The 24933-nt window shown below is 39.7% G+C and overlaps 1 protein-coding gene across 3 annotated transcripts in view; it reads left to right on the forward strand.

Moving 5' to 3' along the window:
- Nucleotides 1-24933, forward strand: part of LOC117447092 (neurexophilin-4) — a 47120-nt gene that overhangs the window by 15443 nt on the left and 6744 nt on the right. The window contains exon 1 of one of the 3 annotated variants that reach the window (XM_034083697.2): nt 18166-18252. The exons of the other annotated variants lie outside the window; for them this stretch is intronic. The gene's annotated coding sequence lies outside the window, so the exon portion shown is untranslated. Of the gene's footprint in view, nt 1-18165; nt 18253-24933 lie in introns of those variants that run through there. 3 annotated transcript variants of the gene reach the window in all.

Raw genomic sequence — 24933 nt, forward strand, 5'->3', positions numbered from 1 at the left:
ATACACAGTGGCATGAATTAACTTGTGGCTACCTTACTATAGTAAATGGACGATGTGTGGTTTGTTCTAATTCTTACAAAATCAAAAAGGGTCAATTCTCTTTAAGTTCCCAATCACCAGCTAATTGGGGAAAGTCCAGAGGGCATGTGAACAGCTTTAACAAGACTAAAAACAAATGTTTAAATGAAGAGCGGGCTGCTGGCTGTATTGACTTGAGGGTGTATTGGCAACGCTAACAGAGTTTAGGTTGTTCTGTTTGTGGCTTAATTTGCCTGTTGAGACGGTTGAGACCAAGCCAACCGTGATGAGAAGATCTGAAAGGCCCCTCGTCACTTCGGGTGATATTTACAAAGTGTGAAAAGAAAGTAACTGTCGACACTGTGGAGAGGTTGTGATGAGAGTTTTAGATTAATATGTTTGGGGTTAAAGATGGAGAGAGAAGGTCTTCTTTTTTTCATCAGACTATTTGTCCTAATCTGTGGTGTAAAAGTAACATTTATTCTAGGAGGGTTAAATTCTGAGGGACTTCTGGATGTTTTTTTAAAAAACTTCTGCATACTCTTACCCACTACATTTATCTGAAAGCTTACTCAGTAAGGCAAATTAATAATTTCCAAAATCTGCAACCAACGTACAGAAAATGATACCATATTATCGAGTTATTTAATGTAACCAACAGTACTGTAATTATTATAATCGACTTGACCTTGACATTAAAGGTGTTACATGTAAATGCGTAAAAAATTACATTACAATATATTCTTTGTTATATTAGCGCTGTGAACAGACATTATGCCTGCATTTGGTACTTTATGCTGTCAATTATTTTGGATAATACTTTTTATTTGAAGCTGTTTTTACAGTTTCAGGAACACAGCGTCGATGCTTTTACTAAAGTAAAGAATCTGAATATATCCTCATGGTCTTAACACCCAGATTTTCACCTTTTTAAAATCTACATTTTCTAAACTTAAACGGGACCTATCATGCAAAATGCACTTTGTGATGTCTTTTATACATAAATATGTGTCCGCGGTGCGTCGGGGAACTCACGCAGCGTCAGAAAATAAAACCCTCTCTCTTTTCCTCCGTACCCAAATCTTTTAAAAACAGGGGTACAACGAGCGGATACAGATTTGCTGCCAATCTGACATCAAATTGGCAGTGGACCCACAGAAAGTTGCTATCAGAAACAATGCCTGACGTGTTTTGGACATAATCTCGTCTTTGTTTACATTAGCAAGCCTCGCTAACACTCAGAGCTAACCTGTACTGTAGAGCACGTGTTTTAAAAAGCATGAAATAAAAAAAGAACTCACCTTGTGATAAACCTGCAAGAGAAAAAGCATTTGAGCTCCATACTGTTTCAGAAATAATCTTTGATGTGGTTTAGAACAGGATGGCGTTTTATCACAGCAGAATTTAACTTTATCTCTGTTAGAATTCTGATCAGGCATTAGCTCCGCCTCCTCTTTTTTACTTTTTCAAGCTAAGGCGTTTCTCTAACAGGGCTGCAAAAGAGGGGTATGAGCAGTATGAGGCATGGCTACAATGGGTGAACTGTTTGGTATTTTAAGCAACAAACTTCACAGACATGTTTTGTATAGGTTTGGCCCTACAATATATTTTTCCAATATAGCATAATAGGCCCACTTTAATGTCACTAGAAAATTGTTTCTGGTTTTATTAAATTAGTTTGGTAAGAGACATCTCAGAAGCAGGAATCTAATAACCTGGTCAAATTAATTCATAACTATTTACGTGTTTAAATGCCACCAAAAGTATTCTTTCTTTCTTTTGTGAATTGAGTGAACTGACTCTTAATGAAAATTCACATTTAAGAGTGTATTTACTAAACGCCATTTGAGACTATTAATCGTGAACTGCTCGGTAGATTTGTGTGAAGGTGAATATCTTTCTTTCCAGGCTGGTTCCAGTGAAGGCAGAAATCAGAAGCTGGAAGTTAGTGTTGGCTTTGCTGAAAGCTTCAGAGTGCAAGATGCATAATGTCATTATGGATTCAGTCAGCAGAGGGGGTTGTCAGGAAGGATGGAGGCAGTGGAGGAGGAGGGTGCAAAGTCCCAGCTAAAATTAAAAAATGCCACAAAATGAAATAAAGATGAGTGCTCCACTGAGCCACCGACTGAATATAAAAGACAATCCTGTGAAATATACATGGCTTGCAGGAGAGTAGCGCAGAATGCTAAACTGGAAACTCTACCTGTAACTCACAGCGCCGGCCCTGATCCTGAGCCTGCTGAACATTTAGGGATCAAACCAACCGCTGTGATTTGTCCAATGGAGCAATTTCCTGCTCACCTAGGCAACAAGAGACAGGAAGACATTGAAGAGAAGAGAACATCACCCATATTAAATAAGATTTGGTGTTATTTTTCCCCGTCTGTAATGCCTTTATTATTGCAGATTAGCTTAGCGGTGAAAGGTATTGATTGTGAGTCAGAGCCCCAACTGGGACTGAAGAGACGGAAACAGCATAGCAGGGTGTGGGCTGTTACTAGCAGGTGATTTGTGTTTAAAAAAAACATGTTTTTTCCTTGTCTTGTAAGGTGTTTTTTTGCATCATATTTTACTCAAGCAAGCAGGGTGCATTTATTTATTTGAATAATTCAAAGCAGTTGTACTTCAGTGCCTGACAACCTACCTCAGGGACATTTTTCTAACAAGACTTGACATGTAGTGACAATCTAACAGTATCAATAGGTGTGTGGTGCATGTAGCAACATGGACAAGTTAATGCTAGAAAATCTATCTGTACTGTATATGTTGTAATAAAAGCGAGTCTGAGAGAGGAAGTCAATACAGGGAAAGTGATTGTTTTTAGTATTAAATACAAATAGACACATTTACCTCATTGATGTATTACATTTTCCCTGACCAAAAACAATGAATTGCAGAAAAAAATAAAGGAAAGATACAGTGAGATGATGAGTTATGGTGTTCCAGTTCCTATTCCTAGCTGTGTGGAGGGGGAGCAGGACTAATGATGCTTCCTGACCTTAATGCCTAGCACTCAAGGTCAGCCCTCCACTGATGCATTGTGGACCAGGTGTCCTGGACCGCTGAGGAGCACTGCCAGATTCAGTTTGTTGGTGTTGTTGTTTTCCTGTGACTTTGCCCCAGAATCTATTACTGTTGTTCCTTAAAGCCCCTGTCACACTGTCCCGATGTTGACACCCGATGGACACACGAATATGGAATTGTGAATTTCGCACGAAGATGGCCCCGAACCACACACGAAGGCAATATTTACATTACATTTAAGACATACAACTGCAACGAAAGTAACAAAAACAATTATGTTACAGTACTATGATACTGTACTGATATTTTCAGACTTTGTTCTTTACTTTCTCCGTCTTTATATGTAGAAGATATTACACTTTCTCCGTCATGTTGTTGTTTCCATAGCAACAACAACTTCCTGTCAACTCGCCTTCAAAATAATATATGATATCCTTTTCAGTTTCACAGAACACAAATTGGGTTATTTACATAATATGTTTACATGATTTTGTTGTGCAATAAAACAACCAGATGGACACACGATAAAGGAAATGTTCAAATTCGGCTCTGATCGTAGCAACATCGGGCCATTCGTGAGGGCATCTTAAGCCATCGTATGATCGCCGGTGGAGTTTCTCAGGCTCCGGCAGCAACTTCGTGAGCAGTGGCAAAATCTTTGGCATGCCAAAAAATAGCCGAAGGACCTTGCGAAGTTTCATTTTCGTGTTGAATTCGTGTGTCAATTGTGCCCTTCGTAAGGCCATCGTGAGGGCATCTTGTTATCATCGGTGCCATCGGGCATTCGCCCCGATCAGAGTGAGGGCGAATGCACCGATGATAACACAACAAAAATAATGTCAGAAAGATGTGTAACATTTTAAAGTTGGAATGAGGTTTCTGAGTGAAAGTATGAAGGAGCAGTTAGCAGTTGAAGTTGCATGAAGATTGTTCAAGTCTGAAGAGTATCTCCATTGACTTCCATGTTAAAAATGTGATGAATTATGGGATGTATCTCTGGAATTATGAAAGTTATGAATGATAAAAGTAATAGCCATCGATTCCCGACCGAGCTGAACGTTTTGATGTTTGAACGGAGTTTCTGCGATGTGGAATGTGGGAGAAGAAGAGGTGCAAAATAACCCGGCGGAATAATAAAGAATTGCGTGCGTAGCATAACAGATAGTTGGAATGCTGTGTCAGCATTCCCACTAAATTATTGTGAGAAAGACTGACCTAACACCAGTCATGAACATGAAAGTGTCTTTATGAATGTGTATGCCTTGTCATGAGGTGTCATTGGTACATTTGAATGCAAACATTTGAATGCAAAAATGTTTGCGACATTTCCATTATGAGAACTTGACATTAACCCAGACAACATAGCCGTAACCTTTCATAAAAATACCATAGCAGGCCATACTATCCGAACTATTTAGCTTACTTAACTGAGGTAAGTTGGATAGCTTGGTTAGCCATGCAGTGAGTGGTCCTATTATGGTTTGCAGAAGAAAAAACACTTCTGAACTGTATACCTCAAACTGGCCAATGTCACTCGAAGGTCCATTGTGCCTCCTGTTTTTAATGTACATTTGTAAAAGTTTGATTGCGATATATCGTAGTAGATTTGAATGTATCTGTTGAGACGTTAAAAACCCCTTTCCTGTTGTTGAAACGTTTTTTTTTTAGATTATAACATTTGATTTAATGGTGATTATTTTTTACTGTTCAACACAATCCCTTGGATAAAAAAGGGGAATCATTTACATTCATGACAGCTTCACACATATACACACATCTTTACAAGTTTGACCACAGCAGGCTAATGTTGGCGTGCTCATCTCTGCCTACGCTTTTTTTGCATTTCAGTCTACCAATTTTTTCTAATATGATAAATGTAAAAAATGTATCATCTACATTCAGTGTGTCTCTCCGTGTTGGAGGAGGAGAAATTGCATAAAAAGAAAATGCAAAAAGGATTTAAAAATAAATTAAAAAAGCACAAAGAATAAGTAGCAGAAGCCAATGCAGAGGAACACACAACTGGGAGGAAGGCTGAATGTTGACTAGAGGGAGGGAGAGTCAGCCTGTCTCCCTTGCTTGGATCATTAATGTGTGTGCTAATTAGCGGGAATGCCACAGTTAGAATGTGACGCCTGCATAAGGACGAGAAGAGGGCGTTTGTGTGTGTGTGTCCTGTGTCTATGACCTGCCCTGGCTGCAAGTCTCCTGGCTTGTTAGAAATGACAGATTGGCGCTCTCCTGCACCCCCACCCACCAGGCCAACCTCACTAGCCTACCCATCCCACCCATCTGCTCTGGAAGCACGCCAGATCCTCAGACCCGTCTTGTGTTTACGCTGTGTGGGCGTTTGTCAGTCCGCTCAGTTTTTCTGCAGGTCTGGTTGTACCAGTGGGGAGCTCGCGAAAATTCTACTCGTGCTTTTGTTGCAGCCCATCATTTGTTGCTTCTGTGAATCCCAAGGCCGAGCTGGTTTTGTTTATTAGGCTGTGTAAGCACATAATGTCCAAACTGTGACTGTGCTACGGGGAACAAAACAGCGTGACATCATTTGTTGCTGTGTTTGCTTAAGATGCAGATCACAAGTCCTCGGTTTTAAATTAACAAAATGACCATTTGCCAGCCGAGTGAAACTATGAATTCACTTAAAACCAACTAACTGTAAAAGAATATCTATTAAAACGGCAAGAATTGACTCCTGAGGTCACTATTAATTTTTCCTGAGTTTCCTCACTCATTGTGGATAAGCTGCTTCAGCCAAGCTTTTCATCATCTGTCCCCTTATTTTTAAAGACCCAGACGGTGCAGTGAGCCTTTGCCTCCCCAGGGCCTGAAAACATTCATTTAGATTGTGCCAATATCCAATCTTCCAATGCGTGTCTTCTGGACATATCTTTAAGGGAAAAAACGAGGGAGAGAAAAGCATCAGTGTTGATATCCTTTGGTCAGTGACATCACATTTATAAAGGCTGTGTGTGTACTTCAGAGTGTGTGTTTGCTGAAGCTATTGCAGTAAAGCATCTAGCCCAGGGACATAGTATACTGCTCCATGCAGTAATTGCACCACAGATCCTGCTGGACTATTAGTCACAAGTCTCAGTCTGTCCAGAGCCTTTTATCGCTGTTGGATCAACACAAGCACTGTGAGAGAGCAGGTCAGTAATACAAATGTAGCTATCAGCGTGCCACAATTGTACTTTCTATACAAATATCTTGCTACAAGTTAGCTGAAAAACTGTTGGTTTTCTTTTTGCTGAAATCAGACAAAGGAGGGATTGACAACATTTTACCTTTACAATTATCCTAAGGACACAAGGACTTTGCTTAGATTAAGTCATATGGGGCAAGACACAAGTGATGCTCAAAATCTGGTGATTTGGATAATCTGGTTGATCTGTTGTTATTTTAATCTTGTTACAGATCTCTACAGCAAGGCTCAGGCAATAGCCAGGCCAGTACAGCAGCCAATATCTGCTTATTATAGATTTTAATAGGTTTTGAACATTTGGTCTGACAATTTCTAGTAAAGGCATCACTTTGTGATCCTGGAAATTGTGATAGGAATTTTATTTCCTGAAAATGTTCATTATTCATCAAGAAAATGATCTGCAGTTTTATAATGAAAGTTATTATCATTTGCCGCCCTTTTTGCATCTCAGAGAAGGTTGACACTTTACCTCAGCCACAACGCAGACTCTATACGCATTAATGCATTAATGTTTAAATAGTGGTTACTGCACATATTTCATATTCTATAATTCACTGCATTCTATTTTGTTGTAAATTACTGCTTTATTTTATTGCTATCTTACTACAGTATATTTGTATTACAATGTTCTTAATATAGTTCGCTATCTGTGTACTTTTTAAAATGTTTTGTTTTATATTTTATGTATGCCCCATGACATCAAGTCAAATTCCTCGTACGTGTGAACCTACCTAATAATAAACCCGTTTCTGATTCTGATTCTGAAGGTTATAATATTTTCTGATTTTTACTTACTGATTTCAACATGTAAAACATAGGCTCCAGAAATGTAACCCCTAATATGTGTATTATGAAAGTTGGCATCTGTGATCAAGGACAATGTCAGTTTGCAAGTCAGGTTATATATCAGCCACTGGGCAGCACGCTGCAGTTGAGGTTATCTGAGCTAAAACAAAGCAACTGTCCGATTAGAGAGAAAGTGGAATACTGCTGTCCTCAGTCATGTTTTCGGGCTGATGGAAAGACAGCAGGCATGCAGACGAACGGCCCAGAGATATAAAGGCCGAGAGGAGTGGAGAGCATGACACAAATAACCGCACTGGACACAATTGTCTGTTGAAAGACAATCCTGTGTTTCTCATTTCTGTTCATATCTGCTCCGATATTGGGTCTCGGAGTGTGAAACCAAGGCGAATGATGGAAGGACATTGTCTCTGGAGGAGGGCGAGCGAAGTGTGAATGAATACTTCAGACAGTTCTGGTTGAGCAGAGACACTGACAGCTCCTCTCCCCTTTTTTGTCTGTTTGAGACTCCATCAAAATATCATTGCTAGAGATTTTCAAATGCAGTACATACTAAGCAGTATTTAGATTGATTAGTTTTCTTTCTACAATATACGCCCGCCCCCGATCTTGCAGTTCATCCAAAGGAACAGAATGAGAGCAGGGCTGCTGGTCAGCACTCTGTTTTTTTGTTTTTTTTGCGTCCAGATGGTGGATGTGAAAGATCCCAGTTAGGGGTCCCAATGCTGCGTCCTTGAAGCCAGTGATTTATACCCTGGCAAAGGCATCCAAAAGGCAGAAGAGGGGAAAAACCTGCCATACATTGTTCCTTTTGAATCTCTGTGTTATGTTATCTATCTTATGTATCGTGTTATTTCCAGCTCCTATTTATCAAATTATAATAAGTGAAGCTAATTGTATGCTTTCTATGCAAATAATCTTACAAGGACCTACAGCTTCAGTAGCAGGTGTGTGTTTCAGTGAGTGTGCATAACCTTGAAGTGAACGGGGAATGACGCCCTGTCCTGCTGCCAGCATCTCTGAGGGGTTTTATTCATTGGAACCTCCCACTGTTTTCTCTCCAATTAACTCTGCCATCAGCCCCGGTGAAGTCAGTGTGCCCCAAAGGTGAGAGCCACGTATCCCCTCCCAGGTTTGAGCTTTGCCCCACAAAACTACACTCATCTTAGGCCCCATCACGTGGAGAGCATCCTTCACAGCAGGAAAGGAGCAGACATGGAAACGCTTAGTCTTTTCATCTTTGTCTAATCATCCTTTTACATCCCATAACTCGGCTGACTCCCAAATCAGGGAGAGAGAGGCTGGGAGTCCTGAGCTCTGGCAGCCGGATGAAAGGAAAGTGGGAAGGAAGGACGAATGGAGAGATTTATTTAAGGATGAAGGGTTAAAGAAATGAAGTAACAAAGTATCAGGAGTCATGGATGACTGAATGGACCGGTTGGGTGGATGGAAGCAGGAAAGGGTTATTCGAGGCAGGAATGGGAGAAAGGAAGGCATGTCATAGGTGGGTGGGGGAAATGGGGGAAAAAATGAAACAAGGGACGTCATAATAAAGCAAAGAAGGACATAAAAAAAGAATGGAAAAAAGTAAGATTGTCTTGGTCCATATATAATTGTTGCTGACAGAGGTGCTATCAGGGCAGTGGGGAGAGCCTCATAGAACCATATGAACACAACCGCCTGTGTTTTAAAATACTTGCATCAGCCTTTTGCTTTTTATTATCTATTTCTGCAAATATCTGTTTGTCTGACATTGTTTTTCACGATGACCACCAACAGAAGGATGCACATGAGCTTGTCACAGCTCAGTCAGGCAGTTGTAGAGCAAGGAGGACAATCCGCATAAGGCAAAAAAAGTAAAACACTCTCCAGCAGCAACATTCATCCGCCTGGCCGATCTGCTCCCACAAATGGGCTTTTAGGTCTTTGTTATGAAGACTTTGTTTTTGTCTGACATATTATGATAAGGATAGACGGACACGTCCAAAAACGTCCTCCATTTTCTACAGTGACTTCAGAAGGGCTTTTCTGAAATGCTGAAAGATATTCAACGAGAATGGTCACACAAAAAATGGAGGAGCGCTCAGAAAAGGCGTTGCATTAAAAGCATATGCTACTTTAATGCAACGCCCAATTGTGCCCAAAGAGGATTGGGAACAATTAAATAAGACGATGCATTAGGAAAAGATGAAAAACTAAATATAATCAGCGCCCATGTGAATCAAATGAAAAAACTCTAATTTGTAAAATGGTTGGACGATGGCGGCTATTTTATTAAGCGAACATGTTTGCTCCAAACATCAAGCAGCAGAGTAGCATTTCTGGTGTGACTTTGTTTAATACTCTTGTTGGCACAATAATCCAAAGGAAGATAACTGAAAGAAGAATGGTGGGAATGTTTGAATGGGTGGATGGAGACAGGGTAGGACAAAGAAGAATGGAGGAATGTAGAAAGATGATAAGAGAACTTAGAGGACAAGGAGAGATGGACGAAGAAGAGAGGGAAGAATTAAAAAAGAAAGACCAAGGGCCAGTTGTTATGTTAAAGCTATGGATGGACGGATTAGACAAGAAAGATGCAAGAACATGCAAGTGAAGGAAGAAATTAAGGAAAAATGGAAAAAATGAAGGGATGGATGGCATATCAGAAATGGAATAAATAAAGGATGAAAACATTGAGGGTGAAGGAAGAAAACAAACAGCAGATTAAAATTAGATGAAATGAGTTGTAGGCAGTGGGACCGCAGGTGGCTGGGAAGAAGCGGAGGCAGAAAAGAGAGCAGGTCTTTATTATGGTGAGTAACTCTGACATGCTCGCGTCGTGCCCAGCGCCAGTCCATCCGTCATCCAGCTCTCCACTGATGAGCACTGGAAACAAATGTGAGGAACGGGGCTTATTTTGCCACCTGGGTGACTTGTCGGAGTTGTCACAGGCCCATGTGTCGCAGTATCCCTCCCCAACTGACATCTCCCCGGCTCGGCCTCACCCGCTGGGAGGCTCTGCCTCTCTTCTCATCTTTTCATTATGCAGATAGATAGTCCTTCTTCTTCTTTGCCAGTCCCCTGTGTTTATTTGATTCTGCATTTATCTCAAATGTTTCTGCTGTTTAGTTGTGTATTTGCAGAGTGAGTGTTTATATGTGCTTGTTAAGTTGCGAAACACAGAGGGCATCAATCACTGTCACTTAGCTGCTCCACATGTCACTCATGCTACCAGAGCGCGAGCACCTCCTCCGAAACCGGCTAGCTCTAATTTTGATGAATTTCAGACTTGTTCAATACATAAATCTATGAAAAAGAGAAGAGGGGGGGTGGGGGTTGTGGGTGATGAGGACAAGCGCTTTTGTGCTTTTGCAATCTAAGTCAAATATATGTTTACACGTTTACAAATGAGAAATCCAGTTGCGCCACGTCAGTTTTCATGTTCCCCACGTCCATAGCAGCCTGCCTGGCTGCGGCCCCCCTCTGGAAGCAGACTTCTGCAACAGTTATTTAGATGAATGATTAAAGTTAAGGCACAGCCGGTAAGAGTCTCACCACTCTTATTTAAGGAAGAATGGGATGGCTGTCATCTTTTGATGCATTGCCTGCCATCCCGCATGCAAACGAGACCGCCTCATCCAGCGATGCCTCTCCGCTCCTCCGTCCCTCCCTTCCTCTCCGACGGGTCCCCAAAGAGTTGCTTTGGGTGATTGATCAGGTGCCGTGGCATCACTGGAGACATGTGGGAAGTCTGCCCACCCAGCCAGTGCAGAGAAAACACTCCGGCATGCTGATCTGATGTGATCAGGAAGATAGGAGGAACAAGGGAGGACTCCTGCATGCCGTGATCTATGGTCACTGAAGTCAGGCTCCTGAGAGCAAAAATCTTCTAATGACTTTATAGATAAAGCATACTGCGTGCGGTTGGTATTCACTCCATGTCTCGTCTACCTTTTGGCAAACGGTAAAGAGAGATGTTAGAGAAAACATGAAATGTGAGCCCGCTTTTCCTGGCCCTGTTTGTCAGTGATTTAAAAAAAGTGATGAGGGTAAATAGTGAAATACCAAAGTTAAGTTGCAAGACTTCAATTGAAAAACATAAAGTCACTTTTTTAATTTTAATTTCTATTTTAATCATTTTTTTTGTTTTAAAAGATTCATATTCCAGTTTTTCCTATAGTTTTGCCATTAGTAAGATAAGATAAGATGGACCTTTATTAATCCCCGTGGGGAAATTCAGTAGTTTAACAGCAACAGGGTAAGATTGAAAAACAGGACAGCACAGATTCACACAGATTAATAAAATTAAGGATAAAATGAAAGATAAAAAAAGGTAAATAATATAAAATAAGAAATTAATTAAAACGAACATATATACATATTTAGTGATGTGTACATATTATTTACATGTGTGTGTGAAACAATGTATATTTTATGTCCATTCTATTACTGATAAAACATTAATATTCTGCAGTAATACTTGTTGATCATTATGAACTCAATTGACTTCCCATATGTCATCTTTACTTATTTCCTGTTTCATAGCATTTCCATACTGCGTCTTACTTTCAAATGCCAGGATATACACACTCAACATGTTAGGAACCCTAACATCCCTTTAATAACGTACAGAACACCTGCCCAAGCTTACTCTCAGAATAATATACTGTATCAGACGAAGAAATACCAAGAAAACTCAGAGACGCTCTCTTTTTAAACTATTAAAATGCCTCCAAGGCTTGCTGCAAAGACACGTCTGACTTGTTTTTAGGTCCAACATTAATATACAAAATTCATTTTAATTGCTTGAAAAGAGGAGTGCCTTGGAGTTGTATTGGTATTTTTTAGTATCCTTTTAGAAATAGCACTGCAAACTCTACTTCCAGGAATCACACAAAGAAATGATTTTTTAGTTTCATCTTCATTGACATTTCCTATTAGGGCTTTTGCTAGGTTTAAAAATGTATTGTTTTATTATTTTTTAGGGTATGTGTATGTTGTTGCCTGTATTGTTTTTTAACTGATTTCGCCCCAGTGAGGTGGCTCTACTCCAGTTCTTATTGCATCATGTTACCTGTGTGTAGCCCATTGTATAATCCGATAAGGCCTTTACCACAGTTTGTTAGATTAACAGCCTACCTTGCCACAGGCATCACCGAATGCCCTGAGGAAGGCAAACCAGCTGACAGCTGCTGTTAAGCTGCTCTCATTATCCCTCATATTGGTTCATATCAACCTGAAATATATAAATACAGGAAAGCCTGACTGATCTCCTTTAAGGGCTGTTTGAATTAATTGTTTTCGTTTATTTGATATTTGTCGCAGTCCACATTTTTTTTTGCTGTTACATTTGGCATTCATGTTAACACTGATTGTGCTGCGGCAGCATTGTGTAATAACATACATGAATGAAAACTCCCACTCACAATGCTGGCAGCAGTGCCCAATGCGTTCTTTAGCAGTGATTCATACACTGGGTGAGTGTACAGTCTCGAGGGTTAGCTCTCTAATGCAACCTTGTTTTACAAAAGGGATTGTGTGTTAGGGGTAGTTAATCTTTGTTATTATATAACCTTACTTTATTTCTTCATGCTATAGAGGGTTTTCTTGTGTCATACCTCCAGTTTTTAGCTGTGGATGTTTCTTTTAAATTAGTGATTCACTCTCCTAATGTGCACAGGATAACATTACAGCTGAGTGTGAAAGTTGGCAGCAGTTTAGATTGAAAAGTGTTTATCTTAAATAGTAATAGACCTTTTTTGTTGAAGAACTTTTGACATGCAATACTAAGAAAAGCCCAGATGTATTCAATAACATTAATTATAGCTGCATCCCACTTGGTATCATGCATGCAGAGCCATCATTAATGTTGTACATTTCAACTGTGTAATGCATTAAGTAAAGAGGAAACTGTTTTAAGGAATAGTTGGACTTTTTGAGCTTATTTGCTTTTATATCGCTAGTAACTAAAGATAAGAAGATCAAAACCACTTCATATCTGTCATATAATCATCATTTCTTATATGGCTTCAGTCGAGTTATCTTAACCAGGCATGAAGACTAGAAACAACTAGCTTAGTCATCGTAGATTCCCCTTTCCTTCATCACTTTAACTGTGCTTAGCTAAGCTAAACGGCTGCTGACTGTAGCTTTTTGTTTACAGGACAGTAATGTTATTTTTATTTTCAAAGCAGATAATATATTATACTTAAAAATGTAGAAATGCAGCTTTAATTATATGACTGTCTTCTTGCATGATCAGTCCATTGCAGAATATTATGGTCTACTAATTGACTTATAGCAAGGGTAACAATTATCTTTGTAATAGTATAGATAAATAAAGTTTGTTTGAAATTGTGCAATAATTGCCTAACTAACCAAGAGAAATCCTTCAAGTGTTGATATAGGATTTGACATGTCGTTAAGACAAATACAGTAAAACATATAGATTTATGGAACCATATAAATGGACATAACTATGCAACAGAAATGAAAAAATGCCTTCGAGGTTTGTATTGCATCACGTTTAGATTTTTTTCTGCATGTGTCTCCTTGCACGCCACGACCGGGGATTTCTGTATTTCCCTCTCAGTCCAATCTTCCTGGAATCTGCAATATTTTGCAGTATTGACAGCATATAACACTTAAGCTAGCACACAATACCTCCATAAATCCTCTTACTGTATGTAGATGTCAAATGGCAGGGAGTACTATCTTCCTTTCTTCCTTCCCCGTTGATGCTTGATCTTACTTTAATAAAGCTTTATCCGTGTATTCGACTAGATGTTGGCCTATACGGAAAGTCCGGTTTATTTTATATGAAACTTTTGCTCATGATCATCCAGAATACTGTTTACATTTTGACAGATACACAGGAAAAAGACTCCATTCCTTCTTTAACTAAAAATAATTCCAGAGCTGAGCTGGTCCTCTCGAAACAATATTAAAGATATTACTTCTCAGAAACCTCTGATTATTCTCTATGGTGTGAAGTGATTCTCATGTTTGTCTTATTGCACTGATAATCTCACTGTGTCTCGTATATATATTGTCTTTTTACCTTTTATTTCTTTTTGTGCACTTTCCCCTCACATTGTCTTAGAGTCCTCTCTGCTTTCTCTACACTCGTTCTCATATTCGTTTTCTTCTTCTCCCTTACTGTGTTATCTGTCTCGGCTCCATTTCCTTGCTCCCTGATACTCCCTGAGTCAGTAGCTTTCATTTTCATGATAATCCAGTGACACCACTGGACTGCGAAATCGCTTTTAGTGCCTTTTATTTTTCTTCTCTCTCTCTCTCTCTCCATTTGCCCCCCACTGGTTTATCTTTTTTCCTCCTGGCTTTATTTAGCTTTTTGTAATTAAATGTCATTTTCGGTTCTCAATATATTTTTGCAAGAAGGAATAAAAGTTTATTTTTTTATACAGAGTGGAATCACTACTAGGAAAATTGGACATGTCTTAGCCACAGCACCACATTAACATCACCTAATAAGTTGAAGTATACCTTATCTTTTTTATTTGCTTCACAAATTGGTTATATTATAATAGCAGCATGGAGCCCTTTGTCAAATTATGAAATGCAAAACAGACATAGACTCAAATTGTCATATCATATCTAATGTGTCTCTTGACAGCTCTGTCCAGAGACATCTTGTTCAGTTGTGAGGGGGAAGACATTCTTCTGTTCAGCCGCATGCTATGACATTTCAGGGTGTTGCAGGGCAGATGGGATATGTAATCCCCAGGATAAGATTTACAGTATGGGTCAACCCTATACTGTAGGCCGCTTCAATACTGTATGATGCTACAGTACAACAACTGTAAAATGCCAAAACCAATCAACTGGTCTGGCCCCTTTCAATGCAAGTAGCTTTGTCTCTAGCCCCCGCTGCACGCTGGAGGTTTTACTCTCAAACCAAAAGTGAGCCCAAACACACAATAAAGAAATGTACATTCATGCTCACACACACACACACACACACACACACACACACACACACACACTCACAATCAAACACATGTTTACAGTACGCCTGTTGGAGATACAAAAAGTTATCTTAGCCCCAAAACCCGGCACTCCATATGTGTTTTATAATTTGACTAATTGTTTTGTTTGATTCTGTTTGTATCACCTGTCGCCAAACAAAGGCTTTTAGATATCCAAGTCTGCTTATGGGTCTCAACGTTGACACTGCAATATCAGCTACATTTATCAACTATTCAGTACTATTTGTTTAAGTTAATCGACATACATTAGCTATAACAATACGCATCCTCATTTTCTAATGTCAAAAATCTGATCGACCTGAAAATCCTGTTTGGGCTATTACAGACCAGAGGCATCAAATCTGTTTGGTAACTACCACTTCTCTACTACTACTTTATTTGCTACACTAGTAGTACATTTACATTTGAGAACATTTGGTACAATTAGAAAAGTAAAGTCAGGTAGGTCTCCTTCTCCCTTCCCTAAAGAAGAGTTGAATCTCTCTCTATTGTCCCACTGTGCTCTCTTACAGTCAAGATGGCAGTGAAGATAACGAAACAGGGACTTATTCATCTTGTGTTGTGCCTTACTTTAGTGGATCATAACATATTGAGTATAGAATTGATATTTTCTACATGGATGGCAGATTTTGAGCCACTATAAAAGCGAGAACAGCAACTGACTAGGTTTTTTTTTTTTAAGCCTAAACAAATGCCACAAAGGCTTTTTGCTACTGAAGCCGTTTTTGAACACTCCGAGCCAGTGGCGGCCGGCCCATAGGGGCGCCGCCCCCCCTCTTCCCACATGTTTGATTGTCATTAAAAATTAAATTAAAAATATATATATTTTTTTTTTTTAATGAACAAGGTAAATATTATATAGTTGGCATCAGTAAAATGTATAATCTAAAATAAAATCTCGTTTAAAATAAAAAAAACAAAAAAAAATTGTTACAGTGTCTAAAGTTACTAATAAGTCACATGTTTCCTGCCTGGCCGCAGCGTGTATCATTACCATAGACTGTATATATAAATGGACGTAGGCTCCGTGACGTCACCCATAGGATTCTGCAGAGTTGCCGAGAAGCCTAAAGTAGGCGGTGTCGGGCACTAACGGCTCAACAGTGACGTCAGAGTAGTGTTAATTTCGTTGACTAAAACTATGACGAAATATGTTCGTCAACGACCTTTTTTTCCATGACGAAAACGAGACGATGACGAAACGGCACCGACGGCAGTAAACAATAACTGCAACGAAATCATCATGCAATATCGTATCGAAAAGTAACGAGACGAAAATGTAGTTTACTAAATAAAAACTATGCCAAAATCTCTCTTTACTTTCGTTGACGAAAAATGAGGAGACGAAATATTATCAAAGATAACGTTACATTTCTGATAGTCAGTTTTTCTCCCAGCAGTTCCATTTCCGGTGCTGCGGCTGGGCAGCAGCTGTGTGTCTGTGCGCGCGGCGGTACATTTGAATTACACCGGGCAGCGGCACACTGTGAACTGTCAGGAAGACTCGGGTCTGACTCGGGTCAGACTCGGGTCAGCGCGAGTGAGTGATAAATTGTGCACTCAACGGGTAATCATGGATTATGACGGAAATGTTACAATCCTGTCCGTCAAAATGACTGACAACGAAAAAGTCTAAAGCCACCACTGCTTGGGAGAAAGAAACAATGTGATATTTGGGCCCATTTTCGCTACAATGAGGCGGAGATAAAAAGTGAATGCATTGTTTCATCAGAAGGGAAGCAATGTGGCCATAACACAGCTGGTAAAAACACCACAAACCTGACCTGATACTCTCTGCAAAGCTGCATTCTTAATCATTCAACCTGTGTTTTTCATCCAATAAGGACAAGATATAATCTTATTTATTTATATACTAAAATGACAAATTATTGGTTTTGGCTAGACTGAAATGTTCTATATAATCTGATGACTAAAAAAGACTCAACAGTTTTCATTGACAAAAAGTAGACTAAAATAATTAGTTTTCTTTGACTAAAATATGACTAAAATGCTCAGACTTTTAGTCGACTAAATCTTGACTAAAATAGTTACTGTTTTAGTCGACTAAAATAAGACTAAAATGCTCAGACTTTTAGTCGACTAAAACTAAATAAAAACAGGATGAAGGCTGTTTTTCAGGTTTCAGGCTCAAAAATGACATTCCCAGAACAAATGACCATATCTTCCCTTCTAAAAGGGTTAAATTAATAATCTTTTTTCTCAAAGTAATGATAAACCTGTGAGTTGGATGTAGAAAAGTCAGATTCAATATAGATGTTTTTTATTTTAAAGAAAATTCAGATTGAACATGGTAAAAAACTGTAAATTATAGTGTCCGTCCAAAAGATATTTTGTACTTATAGTGAAAACTAACCTTGGATGATGGGTTAGTAGACTAAAAGCTTTAGTAATCCAAAGTACAACATATAATAAGTACCCTGTATCAAGATTGATGCAAAACAAGTGATATTTGACCTTTTTAGACAGATTTAGCAACAAAAAAACCCTCTTCTGGGGCCATTTGGGTGGATTTTTCATATTACATTACATTACATTGCATTTAGCTGACGCTTTTATCCAAAGCGACTTACAATAAGTACATTCGACCAGGAAGATACAACCTTGAAGAAAACAGAATCATATAAGTACATCAGGTTTCATAGAGCCAAACATTTCAAGTGCTACTCAACTGGCTATAGATAAGCCAGTCCTTTATTAGTATATAAGTGCTCTGTTAGCAGTTCTTTGTTAGTAATTCTATCGCTCGAAGTAGAGTCGAAAGAGATGAGTTTTCAGTCTGCGCCGGAAGATGTGCAGGCTTTCTGCTGTCCTGATGTCATATCTCTGGCCCCCATTGCTGGATTTTGACATGTGACATCTCTTTCTGACCGTCAGAGCCAATGGAATCGGGGGGAACTCCCACATAGTCCTTATTTGGTAATGTGTGTGTGTTAGACTGCCGCATAGCCTAGACTGGAAGCAGCAGCCACTCTGGTGGCTACCATTAGCAACTAACTTTTGCTCTCCGATTTTTACATACAAATGGAATTATGGATTATAAATGAAATAATTTATTAATACAGAGACGTTAAAAACATATGGATTAACCGATTCAGCCGGGTTTTTTCTCGTTTTAATGCCATTGAACATGTCTTTTGATCAGATTGACAGCTATGGTGAGACGATCTCCCTAGAAGCTCCGTAAAGGTACGTGTTGTGATGTCTGTGTTTGCTTCCCCTGTCGCGAGTCCGGATCACTCATGATACTATATACCTAAATAATCTGTGGACCCTCAACTTTAATCGGATAGCTTGTACGTGCAGCTACGATAAGTAATAAGGGTACTTTTATCTTGAGTTCTGTGCCAATGTCCGTTAGCATTTTTCGCTAAGGGGTCATTTAGATGCTTCTTATGAGACTTGTGTTTTGTTTTGGTAAAAATGGTTTGTATCGTCAATTAGCTGAGATTATTTCCGTTAATCTGGTATAACACATTAATAGGTTCTTAAATATTATTAAGATCCCCTGAGACACAGTGTCGTGAGAAAAAAAAAACAGGGTCCCCGCCGGTGGGGACCTTGGGGTTTATTTAACAGGTTTAAACCTCTGAACCTGCAAACACAAACCGCTTTCTGTGCATGGATCGCTGTGCATTCGTGTGTGGGTTTTTTGAGACTCCCCTGACGGTCACCAGATTCGTACTTGTAGTTTTTTCTATCTATAGCCAATCAGATGTCTCCTCAACGAGGGTATGATTTTTTTCCGAACAGGTAATGCAAGGAAATAAAATATTTCATATTATTATTATTAATAATATATATATAAATAAAGTAAAGACATCTTGTATTTTAGTTACACCCGCTATTGATTAATTTTGTCAACATTGGACCTTGACACCGTCCACATAGCTATAGTGAAATAATATAATCGAAAACATTAAGCCTCTTTGATTTAATAATCGGAGCTGAAATATCTCTGCCATCTCATACAACCAGTGGTGAACCGTGTCTATCACAACTGGACCTTCTGTAGACACACACACCCCCCCCCCCCCGGCATTATAATGTCCGTCTTTTCACTGAATTGTCGTCTTGAAAAGGGTACTCACAACAATTCCGCAACAACTTCATCTTCACCTGTTGCACTTGTCATTTCAACGTTAAAAACAATAAAACGGCATGAATTGCTTCGTCGCATTCGTTCTAGATCCTCTGTCTCGAGCCAGTTAACTAGCGGGCCTTCTAGATTACCCTGGAACCGAGGGGAACTCTGAAAGAATACGCCCATTGGCTACAAATCAATATATGATTGCTTGATCGAACTGTCAGTCCAAACGTACGCTCTCATTCAGTGCAACGGCCAGGGCATTCGATCAAGGTTGTAGAATACCTTGGTTGAAGGATATTCTACCCAGAGACCCAGAACAAGATCTGATTGGTTACTTTCTTTCCTAACACAAAACCACTGAAATGCGTAGAGCATGGTCCGAGAAGGACAAACAAATCAACGTAACACTGTAATATTACAGATCAAAAACACAGATACGATTCTCATTTATTCATTTTATATACATTTTATTACATTTTATTTATATAATTAAAACGATTTTTGTTTTTGTTTTATCTGAGTGTTCCAGGGTATTCTCTGAATACCTTGAAGGCCCTGACGGTTCGCCACTGCATACAACACACTTCCTTATTTAACTTTGAATAATAATAATAATACCGTGAAAATAAAGACGACTATACTACAGTCCTTCGGTCCTGAGATTAGCGCCTGCAGGCTCCATGGACCTGTCATCTCCGGACAGTGCAAAATGCGCATAAGAAGTGCTACGTCGTGAACGCAAGAAATCATACCCTCATGTGATTGGCTTAGAATGGAGGAGACATCTGATTGGCAATAGATAGAAAAAGTACAAATCGGGTGACCATCAGGGGAGTCTCAAAAAACCCACACACGAATGCACAGCGATCCGTGCACAGAAAGCGGTTTGTGTTTGCAGGTTCAGAGGTTTTAAACGGAAAACAAATATGTGAGGATCAAAAATACATATGTAAAACTTTTTTTCTGTATTTGGATTTTATTTACATGTATGAAACGGAAAACATTTGTGTGTGCATTGACAAACACAAGTGTGGATCCGGAAATACAAGTGTGAATCCTTCTGTGAGCATGTGTGTATTATAACGGCCCGTCCACACTACAGCTTCGACAGCTTCAAAAACGGTTTCCAACGCGTCTGCCCATTCACTTTGAATGGGGTGACGTCACTTTTCGCCGAACTGCATTGTGGGAAGCAGAGCGGAGCTTTCCTGGCGTTTTAGGCTGCAAAAGTTGAGCAATGTTCAACTTTTGAAGCTTCTGAAGCTTTCGGTGGAAGTGTCAGCCAATCAAATCATATGCCAGTACAAGCTCTAGCCAATCAAACCGCTGCTTGTGTGTCGGGGGCGGGAGATTCATGTGATTGGTTGTTGGTCGAGCTTCAGACTCCAGCTCCAAGCTTGTTTTGAAGCTGTAGTGTGGACGGGCCGTAAGACTGTTCTGAGCCCATAGAGATCCCCCGGTGTTGTTGCGGGAGCTGCTGCACTAGCTAACGCTGCAATAGCTAACGCTACATTAGCAAAGCAAACGCTAATTTATTTTTGCAAAAGGTGCAGCGGGCTTCAAACACGTTCCCCTTCACTGGTTTCAACCAAGCACTAAATTCGATGTTTTCCAACCAAATACGGTTGAACTTACACTTCCCCATATTTATTTGTAAGTAGATTCGAAGATACCGCTAGCTGAAGCTTGGTAGCTAGGTTACTAGCTGGGTGTTCTCTGATAAGGGGCCAGGGGAAACAAAGTTAGTGATTACTGGTTCCATGTTAATTTATTTCAATACAAATTGTTGGGGGGAACTGAAAGGCTATTACCGTACTGGTTACTTTGCAGCCCGGACATTTCCCCCAAAACACATTTAGACGCTATCGCAAGAAGTACCTTTCAAATACGATCATTTTTAAGACCTTCTAAATCATATTTAAGACCTTTCTTCTTTTTTTGGTCATATTTAAGACCTTTTTAAGGCCTTAAATTCAGATTATCAAATGTAAGACTTTTTAAGAGCCCGCTGGAACCCTGTCCCAATATTAAATTAAATGCTTTTATGGATTTAGAAAATGTTTTTATTGATTTAAAAAATAGTTGTATTGATTTAAATTGACATGCATCCGCTAAGAAAAATAGTCCGTTGTTACCGTTTGAAATACGTAGCAACGGCAGAAAGGCGGAGCTTGTTGATTACAGATTTGAAAACATCGTTGCTTGCTTTAAAATTAGCACAATTTATTATGTCAAACCTTGGAAAGTATTTAGATATCCCTGCCCTAATGCCAAAGTAACTGGTAACTGAATATGTTCGATGTCTATGTCTGGACCGCTGCGTAAAAAGGAGGGTTTCTGCCCGTTACTGTGAGGAATTGCGGTATCTCCTTCTCCTTTTTTCTGTTTGTTTGTCTATCTGTTTGTCTGTCTTCCTGGCTGGGCGTGGTTGACCTACTTTCCGTTTTCCGCCAACTCACCTCCGCTCCTGTTTCTCATCATCACTAATTACCACCACTCACCTGCTGCTGCTTAAAACTCCGGTTCGATCATCAGACTTTGCCAGTTCTTCGTATACTCACAGTGGTAAACTCCAGTTCCGGCTGACTAGATTTTCTAGTTCTTTTGTAGACTCTTCCTGTTGGATTTTTTCGTATGCTAATTCTGTTCTGTTTTTTGCCTGTTCCAGAAACTCCACATTCCATTCCGTCCTGCCTGCCACGTCCAGCCCAACCTCCGTCTCAGCCCTGCTCCACTTTCTCCCCACTCTGTTCAGAGTTTGCCTAGTTTTTTGTGGACTTATTAAATCCAGTCTTTTTGACACTTCACCTAAGTCTCCATCCCAGTGTTCTTGCATAGCGGGTTCAAGTTTTGTGTCTCTTTACGAGGAGCTTAACAGTTACTTCTCCGCTGTTTTCTTGTCGCTCTTGTCTTGTCAGTTCGAAAAGTAAACTGCATTTCAGCCAAAACTGTATACAGTTAAATCGACCAAACTTCTTTGAGCAGATGTGCATAGATATATATAAACACGGATGACTCACCCGCGCTGCTGGCCAATGGCGACCGACGTTGCCACATGGTGGCCATCTTGCCACAGGCAGCTCGCTCATTCATAACATTATGTCTATCGTGCACTATTGAAATAACCGTAGATTGCTCAATTTTCAACCAATGTTCAAACAGTTTGGTTTGTTATAAACATAACAGATGTAGTTATGATACTGCATACTTATACTTATAATCATGAACTTTTTTTTCAACATGTCTTGTTGTCTCCTGTATCATAGCCATGCTAATAACGTTTATAATAAACCAAACCGTTTGTATGAAAAAGTCAGTCAAGATTTCAACGAGTTAAGAGTATTTTTGTGCAGATCACTCACCTTACAACAGCTGTAGCAGTAGTTGTTGACTGTGGCAAGATGGGCGCCGGTGAAGCTACGCTGGTGACTCCCCCTTGAGCCATCTAGTGTTTATATATATATGCAGATGTGAGAGTCCTTAACAACGGTCAATAAGTCCTTGACAGCGGTCTGTACTACTGGATTAACAACGTGTCACGTGTTCTGAATTGACCAATCAGAATCGAGTATTCAACTAAGCCATGTAATAATAGTTAATAGTCATGAATCACCTTGATTAATTGAGCAACCAGTCAAAACAGTGACCAAAAACTATTAGGCTGAGGGGTCTGTAGGGATAGGAGAGAATAGCCTCACAGACACGACCACACACAGCCTCACACACACGACCAAACACATGTTTAGGCCTGTTCAGTCAGCTACTACAATAACCAGGGGTGCACATAACTTTTTTGCCCTGTTTCTCAAAGGAGCACCTGGAGATGTTGCTTTGTGCGCATCCTTAAAATGAAATAAACCGGACCTTTTGAGGGGTAGGCTACTTGACTTTACGTAAGTAAAGTCTATGTGTGGGAAACCCTGCTATCTTAGTTCTTATGCAACTCGCAAATATCTCTCTCTCCTCTCATCCCTCTTTTCTCTCTTTCTCAATATTCTCATGAATATTAAACACAACAACTGAACATTACAAATATTCGCCTCAATTAAACCTGGAACCTCTCTCATACAGTGGCATTTTTATATGTACAAAAGTGGTGGGGCACAAAACACTTAGATGTCTATATATAAGCTTCTGCAGAGAGGTTCATGGCTGGCGAGGCACTGGCACTGACTCTTCAGGTTTACAAATATTATATTTTGACCTAAATCAAAATATAATATTATTTTCAAAAGCTTTTTTTGTCTGATGCTTCAATTAATTTTAAACAGACAGTTCAACAAAAGGATACCCAAAAAATGTAATGTTATCATTTAAATATTGAATTGTTCTCTCTTAGTAAGATCCCATTTTCAATAAAATTGCGGTCTTACCTTGACTTGAAGATGAAGTCCATGCTATCCTTCTGGACAAAAATCTCTTACTTTTTTGTAAAAGTCCTCCTTATCTTCTTGTAGTTTCAAAAGTCTATCATAAATCTAATCGATAGATTTATGGTTCGAAAATTATAAAAGTAGATGTGTGGATATTATCCGGCTGAACAAAACGTGCATTTATCTAACAGGTACGTTTCCCACAGATCTTATTTTGAGCTATTTTCTAAAATCCCACTTTTCGCGGCACACGTACTTACAGCCAATCAGCTTTGAATTATGTGAGATGACATATGGTGGGGATGGCATCTCAGTGACCCTATGGTCATTATTTGTTTGCCACACACATTAAATAGGACAATACTCTGAGCATGCGCAGTGTAGTTTTTACAGTCACCAGGAGGAGCATGATCGGGTTTTGTCCCACATGGCTCTAAACAGCTCAATAGGCGCACACTGTAGACACTAATTAAAAGAACACCGACTAAAACAGCAATGTACAGACGAATCAGATGATTAAACATGATCTTAAAAATTGTATTTATTTTTTGCATTTTGTTGTAATCATTATTTGTAATACTTTCTGCTAACACTAGGAGGGGCACACACGATATTATTGTTGTGTGTGTGTGTGTGTGTGTGTGTGTGTGTGTGTGTGTGTGTGTGTGTGTGTGTGTGTGTGTGTGTGTGTGTGTGTGTGTGTGTGTGTGTGTGTGTGTGTGTGTGTGTGTGTGTGTGTGTGTGTGTGTGTGTGTGTGTGTGTGTGTGTGTGTGTGTGTGTGTGTGTGTGTGGGTGGGTGTGGGTGTGGGTGTGTGTGGGTGTGTGTGTGTGTCGGCGCAGTTGTCGGCGAAATGCTGCTCCTCTGTTTTCATAACTGTCAAAGCATAAGACTGAAGTTCCCACTGTGGGTCAAAATAATGCGCTGTGACCCCGAGGTAACTGTCCTTACTGAGTGAAGTCCAATAGTCTCCGGTGAGTCTTTCTTAAATCCTCCTCTACTTTCGCTTTTTGGACTTCATACAAGTTGTGTATTTTCGACACAGTGGTGGCTCATAAGGGCAGTCGTTGGATGCGACCCGAATTATATCAAGCAGCCCCTCGTCCTCCACAATGTTAATTGGCCTGAAAGCTGTCGCCACCCATTTAGCGATCTTTGTTGAAAGTTTGCTGCTCGTAGACATGTCCACTCCAGGTGTCTCCTCCGCACACTTTCAAGTGTGGTTTGCTGCAGGGGCTGTCGGCATCAGCAGTGTGCTTGGATTATAGATGGTATTTTAAAGGTGACATGTTATGCTTTTCCGGTTAGTACCCGTCCCCTTGTGTGTTATGAAGGTTTTTATGCATGTAAATGGTCTGCAGAGTCAAAACCCTCAAAGTACACCATGTAGGGAGTAAAACTCTAAAAC

This window comes from Pseudochaenichthys georgianus, chromosome 5, assembly GCF_902827115.2.
Source record: "Pseudochaenichthys georgianus chromosome 5, fPseGeo1.2, whole genome shotgun sequence".
NCBI lineage: Eukaryota > Metazoa > Chordata > Actinopteri > Perciformes > Channichthyidae > Pseudochaenichthys > Pseudochaenichthys georgianus.